The sequence below is a fragment of the Malurus melanocephalus genome, unplaced genomic scaffold (genome assembly GCF_030028575.1).
Source record: "Malurus melanocephalus ecotype Western Australia unplaced genomic scaffold, MMel_1.1 scaffold_3, whole genome shotgun sequence".
NCBI lineage: Eukaryota > Metazoa > Chordata > Aves > Passeriformes > Maluridae > Malurus > Malurus melanocephalus.
In genome coordinates, this window is record NW_026623235.1 from 8,199,650 (window position 1) to 8,210,565 (window position 10,916).

Genomic DNA, 10,916 nt, shown 5'->3' on the forward strand with positions numbered 1-10,916 from the left:
AGAAAGAAAGAAAGAAAGAAAGAAAGAAAGAAAGAAAGAAAGAAAGAAAGAAAGAAAGAAAGAAAGAAAGAAAGAAAGAAAGAAAGAAAGAAAGAAAAAGAGAGGAAGAAAGAAAGGAGGAGAGACAACTATTTCAAGGGCAATTATCTAAATGGGATGGAGAAACCTGGGATGACTAAGTCCCCGATCTCTGGAGAATTTGCTCTGAGCACTTTGATGAATTTTAAAGTGGCATTACATTCTAGGTTTTAATAACATAGCCTTTCTCCTCTTCTTCTGGCTCCAGGCAACTGTTAAGTCCATTTTTTACAAAAGCCTAAGGAGCAGAAATTAATAAGGCCAAAAGTGTAACCCCAGCACTGCAGATCTGTAGAGAGCAGGCGAGAAGGGAGGTGTGTGCATTACCCTCAGCGCCTACCAAGGAGGGCCTTTTGATGTGTCCTGTTACAGGTCGGTTTCACTTTCARTTCAGCAAATTAATTACAGGGGAAAGAGTTTTCGGTATCTCTAGCACGATCARAGACCATTTTTGCAGCTTTGGTTTCCTTCTTCTGATATATTTATGACCCAAGTCTGGATGTTGACAAAACAAGAGACATCTCTGATTAGAAAAACCACCAGCACCAACGGGAAATATCAGTCCCCGTCACTGGTTTACCGTTTTAAGTCAGTTTCTTTGGTGAGCAGTTCTTGAAGTGCAAATGTTTTGCTGCTTGTGGTTGGAGTCACAMGCAATCTGGCACTGAAATACCCAGYTGAGGGTAGGTTTAGAGTGATTTAGTCCCYGGGAAAATTCAAAAGCCTGAGTCAGTGGCCCATATGTCTTTTTAGCCACCATCTGGAAGGCTRTACACTTAAGACTGAGTTAACAGTAAGAAGGCACAGTAAGAAGGAGGCACCTAAACCACCTAACAGGGAACRTGAGTGGTGCAGCTTTGCTTTCAGCACAGCCTGAGAGAATTCAGGGGTGTCATTCTCTGCAGCAGACCTGTAATCATGAATATGCCCCTCAACATGGGAACTGAAGTCAGCCCTCCTTATCTTGTAAAAATGTGATGCTCCCTGCAACACTTGAGAAGTTTGTGGCATTGTCTAGCAGGAAGGTTCCGTGTTCATTCCCCTCCCCTTCCTGTGTGGGACCAGAATTTCCAGCCAGTGCCCTCAAGCCCTTAAGATCACTGTGCAAGGCCTAGAAATTTTTAGTACCTACAAAACAATCAAGTTAAACCTTCCTTTGTGAGAAACAAAACCAACACCATACAGCCCTGTGAATATATCTCAGATTTTTTCCAGGGAACATCTGATCCAATTTAATTCAGTAAGTCCCTTTCCAGCCATTAATCTCCAGCCAAATTTTGTTTTTCATTTTATTGCACATTATGATTTACTGCACAGCTTTCTGTTCATTATTACTTAGTGAAACAGTTGTTAAGATCCTCTTTCTCTTGATCTCCTGATCAGGAAAATACTGTGCAGATGTGAACTGAAGTAAGAATAGTACTCCTGTAAGAGAACTCTTCCCCAATTAAACATAGTRTCTGTGAGGGAAGTTATGATCTTGCAAATAGTTTTTGCTTCTAAGAAAGAYTTAACAGCACAAATGAGGTCAGCTTTCCTTACATCAGGTCTACTATTTGCTGCAAAAACAGTGCAGTAACTGACATAATATTGCACAAATATCCTGGGAGGACTTAAAAATGTTGAAATTCCACATATATATACTTCAATACTTAGATGAACCTGATCTGCCCAGTGCATTCCAGAGTGAACTTATTTCCTTTCTGGAAAAAAAAAAAAAATAATCTTGTTTGTTTCTGTCATACACAAGAAAGGAAAAAGCAAAAACATATTTTCTTGTGATAATTACTGTCTAAACCAGAGGGTGTTGTCAGTGTTCACACAGATGCTGCCTGGTCACTGTGGTCTTCCTCCTCCCTTGCATTCTATCTGTAGGCACCAGAGCAAAGCCTGGTGCATTTGCTTCTGGAGTAGGAGCTGGCTCGTTCTGCTCATTTCTGGTGTTCACGACCACCACTCGTCTCCTGCTAAACCTGGCAATCTTGTGTATGTTGCAGGTAGCTGGAGGTGCTAAGGAGCAAAAGCACAAACCTGTCCYTCCTGGGCATCTCAGTTTCTCTCCAAAATTCCTGTTCCAGTGTCTTTCCAGAAGACTCAAACTGACTTATCATTAACAGCCTGGCCCACCTGATGATTTCTACTTAGGCCTWGAACTGTAAAAACAAATGTTCTGCAGCTGAGAACAGTTACATTGTCCTGAACTGGGAAACTCCAGAAGAAGCACTGAACCCTTGTCTAGCAAAACCCTTAGTGGACTGAAAGAACCAACCTCACTTCCACAACGACATTGAAATAGTCTATCCAGGACTTTGTTATGAACTAAAGTTCTGAATTTTAGGCAATCAACTTTTGAAAATTACTGATTTTTTACCTACAATGGCCAGCTTTAGCAAGCAGAGTCCTCCCAAAACATTGTCCCTGGACTAGCAGCCAGCACAAGGATGAAAGCAGTACTAATGCCAAGACATTATTATCTCCARGAAACACTTTTTGCATTAACCTGGTGGTTTAATAACTGGTGATATTGCAAGGAGRGAGATCTTAAGTAGTGGGACAAATAACAACAGGTGTCTTTCACTGAACTGTTACTGCTCCTAAARCCATGTTGGCACACATTTGCATGAACACCAAGAGGATTTGGGAGCTTTAAAACCTCCTATGGGCAGCCTGGAGAGGCAAATGCTCTGGAAGTTTTTCTCCTGTGTTGCAGTGAGCACATCATTACACTCCTGTGGAAATTCTCTTGGTCTCACAGTAGTTGTGGCTTTTCACTTGGGGAAGAGGCAATTAGAGGTTTCAAGCAGTATTTTTTTTTCTTCTAGCAATCTGCCAATTTTTACAAAATGTGTAGGAGCTCTTGAGACCTCTGTTTCTCCATCCATCTTGGTTGAGAGAGGGTCAAAGTCTTGGGGAGACAAAAGCACACACAGTGCAATTGCCTCAATCTCACTTGTAGACAGGCTACAGATACTGCAGTTATCAGTGATATATTATGTAAACTCCATTGAAATAATATGAATTCCTATGATACAAGTTACTGTTTTTTTTCTCCCAGGATGCAAATCACAACATGGATAAGGTTTCCTTAAATGATAAGGTGTCTTTCAGCACCACGATCATGGAAAAGTGTTGTCTAAGACTCCTTTTCCTCATGGTTAGGCTAAACCTGGTCTTACTGGTTGGGGTCATGTCCCTTCTTGTGCCTGGTCTAATGGTGTAAATCTATGGTAGGAGTTTACTTGTAAGTCTGACAGTCTTGCTCAAGCTGTAGCTRTTGGAGGGCTTTTCTTAGGACATTGCTGATGTGACTCACAGGACATGGGCCGATTGCACATCCTGGACTTGAGAAGATACATGTGTCAGCCACTTGTGGCTGCTTGGGAAACCAAAGTGTCTTAAAATGGGCAGMAGTAGTGCTAATGATGATGCTTGAGGGAAGGACATTACTAACTGAAGAGAAGCCTTCCAGCCAAGCTGTTCTCTGTGCTCAAAGGCAATGGAGGGGATGAAGTGAAGGAGTTTATGAAATACCCTGTGCAGACATGTATATACYATCCTATAGGGGAAACAGCCTAATTACTGCTCTGAGCTTCCAARGAACTCTGAGACGAAAAACATAAATCTCAATCATCAAGAGACTTCTGTAATTCAGACCAGGTGTCAGGTAGGCTGTTGTATGGCTCCAGCACAACATGACTTACAATCACCTTTTTATCCGTGTTCTTCTGCTACTGACGCCCTTTAAGTCTAATATTCTCAATAGCAAGGAAATTTGTTTCCACTGAGCCAAATCCCATTTGTCTAGGTGGTGAGAATAAATACCAGCTGCAGATCATCTTGGATAGTAAATTTTTAACCCCATCCTGGTCAGCACAGAAATATGGTAGATCATTATCAGCCACAGCTTCATAAACACAGAAAATAAAAATGACGAAGTTTAAATGACCTGTGRGATCTGGGATTCTGGCTAAGATCTAATTTACCATTGATTAAATCTGGAATCAGATTAATTTAGGAGAAATGTAACATCAGAATTATACCCTGCTGGTTGATAATAATTCAAATGTTCTATACTTAATGGTGAATTATGGTGCCCGTTGGTTTTAAATGCCTTAATTATTTTAAAATATCTTCAAAAGTTATACTACCAAGGTAAAGATCCTCTTTGTTCATGAATGTAGATAACTACTGAACTGTARGATATTCTGATCCTGTCAAGCTTTRCTAAGTACTCAGCTACTAATTATGAACAGGAATAAAAGGACACCTGCTGAAATAATTACTAAAGATGTGCAACTACAACCTGCCTCTTATCAGATGGATGGAGCCAGTATCCTACATCAGCAGAGATGTATGACAAGTATGGCATTATGTAAATCATTACATCGGTAGGCATATTAATTTGTGTGAATACTGAACTGCTTGGATTTTAATGCAGAAGGAAAGTAGCAATAYAGTTCTATGCTAAATTAGATAAACAAAGCACTGGAGTTCCAGGGTGCAGACATAGATCTTATTTATTCACAAATAAATCTGGAATATTCCCACAAAATTCAGTTTGTAGCACTACTATAAATCAGGTAGGAAACTAGGATTGTACCTTCACTGTTGGTAATGATTTAATAACTGTAAATTCCATGACTGTGTCTACCCATTTTTGTCTAACAATTTCTTGTACCTATTAGAGCATTTTTTAAATGGATGCCAGCAATGTGTATTTAAGTAGGAAAAAGCATACAGAGCATGTTGCAGATATCTGCAGGACAATACCTCCTAAGCGTGAGCTCTRAAAGCTCAGGAAATCCTCCAGATGAAATCCTGCACTGCTGGGGCCATCATCTGTGGAAATAGCGCTMCATGTCCTCTGTGTTCAACTCTTGCACCTTCCATGTGTCAGTCACTGCTGGAGACAAGATCCTGAAGTGTTGGCTCAGATGGTTTTATGTTCCTATGTAGAATCAAAGCACTGTGCTAAGGGCTTGGTGTTATGCTGAAGCTAGATACTATAAGGCTTGTCTTAGTGCCTGAAATATCCTGCWGCCTCTCTGGCTGGCAGTTCTGGCCAGGACAAAATTGCTTTCTATGCCCWTGGCCAGCTGCTATAAAAAGGACACGCAGCTGTGCCAGGCTTGGCAGGAGACATCTCCCTCTTCTTGCCCCAGTGGTTCTGAGGAGCACATCAGCCATGTGCCCTGCATTTCCCTCGTACATGCTTCCTTCTGGCTGCTGCAGAGATGAACAAAAGGAAAGTAGGAGACAGCCYCACTGCTCCTGCTGGTGCTCTCGGTAGTGCCATGCAGTGAACTTGCCTGTGGTCACATCATAATTCAGAGCCACAAGCAATCCCCTGGCAATCCCAGGGGTGTCATTCAGCCACTAAGAGCTGCTTTATTTTCTTCTCAGATTGGAGAAGAGACATGGAGGAATGTGTGGGGTTGCAGGTCTGCCCAGGACATGGGGACACAACTTGATTTCTATCTGCAATCCCATCCCATCCCCGTGCCACAACACTACAGATTCAGGCACTGTAGCCATGGAAGAAGACTTGGAAAGGCCTGATTTACCTTTTCTCCAAAGCAGTTTCAACCTTAAGGCAACCCTCCAAAAGCCATTTACTTTCCYAGATCAGGGACCATTCTGGCAATTGTACAGATACAGTATTTTTACCTGCTGAATTACAAGTGAGGTTGTAACTGGGTGAAGATTAGTTGCACTTCTTGTTTTCACAATGAACTCTTAGGAGTGTGTGTATATGTAGCCAAGGAGAGGCTCTCCTAACCATGGGCTAAGGATACACTGGATCAGAYAGCAGTTAAAAGCCCATGGCCTTAGGGAGTCACAAACTACTTGCAGAATGTCTCACAGACATCTTCTCYCATGGGGAAACACYGCAATCWTCAGTTCTATTGGCTTTTTTAAGCKCAGGTTCTTTAAAACTGGATGTTAGCATAACTGCACAGCTCTGGGCTAAAGCGCTGAGGCACCATGCAGGTGTTGGGATCTTTATCCCTGCAAGCACAAGCGCTCATCTTGTTTGCACATCTGCTCTCTCCAGTCTTTCCTCTTTGTCSAACAAATTCAGGTTTGAGGGATGGAAGAGCTCTAATGAGGCATTTTAGCAGCCCAGACAAGGTTGTTCCTTGCCACCCCCTGCAGACCCTGTCTCTCCAACCCTGCTACTAACCCCTTCCCCCAGGAACCATGCAGCAGTCTCAGGCACTCTCAGCTTCACAGAAAAGCCTTTCCAATTTCTTTATTATTTTTCCTCAGGCTTTATTTATGAAAGTAATGTTCCAAATCATTGTGCCCCTCATTACCACCCCTTTTCTCTGTATTTTGTTTCCTGTCAAGTGTTTTGCTCTGACACACCAAGGAAAGACACAGAACATGAGGTGGGATCATCTCGCCCTGGCTGAAGGACATTGTCAAGAGAAGTTACTAGACATAAAATCATTATTCCCCCCTCTTCACAGGATCTTGCTGTGGGATGTTAAGGGCTTCCTGCTGCAGCCCCCAGGGTGGCCAGCAGTCCCCAGCCGGGGCTTCACTCTCTTCAACACAATTACAGTCTGCAAATGTTTAAAGGCAGTTTCTTTTGAGCTAGCCACATGCTTCAAATTGTTATGTGGTTAACCACCGAGAACAAACCCCCACACAAATACCTAAGGATCAACTTGCTYAAGCCAGGGTGGTAGCAGTGGGGCAGAAGGGGAGAGGGAAAACTTCCTCATTTTGCTTTTGATGAGAAGAAAATAAAGTTATCTTTTGACTTTCCCAAACAGSCAGCAGCCGCTGTGTCACAGTGTGTGCTGGGTGATGCCGTTTGCACATTTGTTTGCTGATGAAAGGAGCCTTGTTCAGCTGCTGTGCCCATGAACACCACGGGCCACATCCTCTGCTGGTGTAAATCAACTCTTCTGGTGAATAGGAACTGAAAATGCAACACCCTCTCTCTATGCAAGTGCCAGGCTGGAGAAAAACTTCTGTGCTTTAACATTTCCCTGTCCCATGTCCCTTAACTTACAAAAGCCGAATACTTTTCTGCTGACTCACAGAGACAGATGGATTTTGTTAACTCCAGTCAAGATAGAGGAAGATGCACTAAAAGCATCACTTGGAGGGGCTGAACCCAACTTTGATGGRTTCATGGGGACTGAGCAAGGAGTTTCACACCTCGCCCTGTTCAGCATGGATGGAGCTTGGCTCCTGGGTGCCACATGGGAGGAGTGCTGTGTGGTCTAAGCTGAGCCCTGCTGCTAATCAGTGTCTGGAATAATGACCCATGCTGTCATTCCCTCCCYCTCCTTGTGCCCTCTCTGGAGCTCTGCAGCTCCCCAAAGGCCAAGAAAAGGACTTGGAGCCAACAGCAACAGAAAAAGAAACACCCCAAAACAAGCACAGAACTCAAATCCCATCAGTAATTCCATTGCATCTGCTTAAATCTTSCTAAATTAGAGAGGATTTTAGTGAAGTAAATTAACTTCCCTTTGCTTGTGTTTCCTTGTATTTTTGAAGAGTATGAAGTTGCTGAGGAGCAAATTGTCTTGCAAACTCATGGGGACAGTTTCTAAACATGTCTGGCAGAGCTGTTCATGTAGCTTTCCTTAGAGTGGACCCAAATGAAGATAGAAATCCTTATTCTGCCATGGACCAACTTTGAGATCCGTCTTGCCTTCATTTTCATTTTTGAAATGGCAGATTAAAGGTTCACAATTTGGCTAGTGTAGTCTTGCGGGGGAAGATACAATGCAAGCATGATCTGTTTTCTCAGGTGTGAAACAAAATAGAATTCTTTGCTTTTACAGTAAAACTGCATGAAAAGGAGGGGTTAAAATTTTTTGGATGTGGGGGATGTTTTCGGTGAAAATGGTTTATTTCCTCTGGTCCATTTATCATCTGATCAGTGAAACATCCCTGTGCTTATGAAGTTAGCTCTGCAAGACTCTGTACCTGTCAGAATTGTTTATCCATACTTGCCAACAACAGCAAGAAAGGCAGGAGGACTGGCAGTCGTGATGGTGAGTGAGTTGGACACATGGAGTGAGGGCGCGTGAGTYGAAGCTCCTCACTGATGCAGAAAAATAAAATGAGTGAGGAAAGGAACATTAAAGCCTGAAGTGTCTAATCTTAGAGAGTTTAATGGTGCAGTTCGTTACAAAAAAAAAATCTGGAGAATTTCTTCGTGGGCAACTGAGTAGTTAGGTCTTGGTGGCCAGCTAGTCCTGATGCTGAAGGTTCAGGAGTTAATGCCAGCAGAAGCAGCTACTGGGGAGCATTGGCACATTGACATTGTCTRCCATGGGTAACTGGTTGGGAACATTGCACTTAGACAATTGAGAACTAATGTGATAATCACTTATTAAGGAATTACTAAGGAACAACTTAGTGCTTAGAATAATTATATGAAAATATATTAAAAATTCTCAGTCTAAATCAAACAGAGCCTTAATGCTGTGTGAGGGCTATGAGGGGGAAAAAAAAGAAAAAAAAAAAAAAGGGAGGCAGGCAGAGAATTCAGGTTTATAAAAAGAAACCCGTACACAATGAGCTGAAGGTTGTGCTTCTGCACTTCCTGCTCTGGGTGTGAGCAGAAGAGGAAGTACTAAAATACCACCAGAAAAGCTATTCCCACAGCATTCCCAACYTGGCTGAAACCAGAAAAGTTCTGACAGCCCTGCAAAAAGGGGGTAAAACCCCACAACTGACTCAGTCTCAAGGATCTTGCTCACAGGAAGGCCAACAAAATTTCCAAAGCTGGGAGATTTGGGTAGACCTAGATGAGTCTTTATATTTCCCCTGACTCTTCATTTGTATTTTCTGCAGTTCACCGGTCATTGGTGACATTTGACTCTTCTGTCTGCTTTGAGAGTAACACATTTCTACTACAGCCAGTTTGATCACATCCACGACCAGAAACCACCAAATTTCATATTAACTGCAAGGCATGGTCCAGTCTAACTCAGGTGAGGGGTTCCTTGCCACCTCTTTCAKTTTTTGACAGTCAACCCACTACAATGCATCCTACACACACAGCAAGAAACTGACCTTTCAATGCATAAAATGCCACCAGTTTCAGTGCTGCCCCATGTTAATCATTAAAACTGAATTTCTGAAAGTTCCCAGGCAGACAAGACAGGAGTTTGGTCTGGCTGGTCTAGCAAACCTTCCACTTATAGCAAAGAAAACCATGAAGATAAGCAGCAGGATCACATTCAAAGGGTTGTACAGCTGGCACACCAGGCAAAAAGTTTGAAAACCTCAAATCTGGAAGTTTTGCAAAGAGTGTGGAAAATGGTTCTTTCCCTTTATTGTTATAAGAAAGAAAGTATTCTGTCTTAGTAATTCCTCAAAATTTAAATATCAAACTCTTTTGTTTGACATGCTGTACTGTACACTTGAATTCAGGATTTGTTCAATAGTCTAACAGAAAATAGTAAAATTACTATAAAAAGCTGTTTTTTCCTATAAATGTTTTTCTACATCTAAGCAATTCCTGAATGAAGTCTTTCCCCTACAATTAGAGAATCAAATCCCTGGACTGACTCCAGTGAGCAGCTCAGGAATGTTCAGCACAACCACAGCCTCCAGCTATGGGACAGAACAAAAGTTGCAACAGTGATGATGCTTTATCTTYCACAACTTACTCCAGCAACACTTCCTTGGATGCCAATAATGAAATCTGCTTCAAAGAGGCCTGAAAAGAAGATTTTTCTCGTTTCAAATTCTGAGTCACTGATTTTGAGACTGACACAACTCTTTGCCAACTCATTGCATTTGTGACTGTGGTTTAACTAAAACCACCTAAGGCTGATAATGTCATCATGAACTCTCACATTCAAAAATGAAGTTGAAACCTTAGCTAAGCCCCATGTCTGAATGCAGCTTTCCAGTTCATTCAGAGCAGCATAGCACTCAGCATTTTCCCTCCAACAACAGAAAGCCCCTTTCTGGCCTCCCGGAACATTGCTGCATGGAATACACTGTCAGTCCTACTGCAAACTTATTTAAGAGACAATAGGACAAATAGTTGGCACACGGATTCTTCTTAAAACTTAAATCTAGATCCACAATAAAACATAAAAGGCCAAGGAAACATGCAAATACAATCAGAAAGCTCATTCTTGTTTTAAAATTATTTTTTACTGAAAGTGAGACATTGCAATTTGCAATATGGGCCCCATTCTGCAGGTCCTTTCTTAAATGGGCTCTCTTTAAAGTCACTGAGATTGTTTCCGTGRGTAAAAGTTACTTACATGAGAAAGGATTCACAGAATCCGGCCTTACACATTTTGCTACAAAGTTCACCTAGACATTATCTGGGCTGCGGAGCAGCGCGTGTATTTTTAGGAGCAAAAAATGGACTTCAGTTGTTTTTTTTGGAAAAAGTTCTGACTTCAGCTTCACCCATTTGCTTTTTTGCAGTTTGCTCCGCAGCCACATTGAATGGAGGGGCTCAGCCTTTGTCCCCGTCTCTGAGCTGCTCTTACCAGCCACGCTCAGCCCCGACGCTGGAACTCACCAGGACGTGTGCAGTCTGAATTCCCATTCCAGATTTGGTCCTCAAGCCTAAGGCCATTATTCCATCTCCGACTAAAACATATTCTCCCATGGGTAGCTGGAAGAGAGCATGTTTCTTCAGGTTTTCTTGCCACAAAATGGTAAAATGAAGTGAAATAAAAGAATAACAATAAAAAGGAAATCCAGTATACGACAATCCTCAGAGTTCTGGAGTCTAAGAATGTTGATCAGCATCCATAAATGTCCTGACCGGTGAGGAGACACAGGCACTACAACTGGAAAGAGAGCAGGAAGGAAAACCTACCATGTGAGCAAAGTTA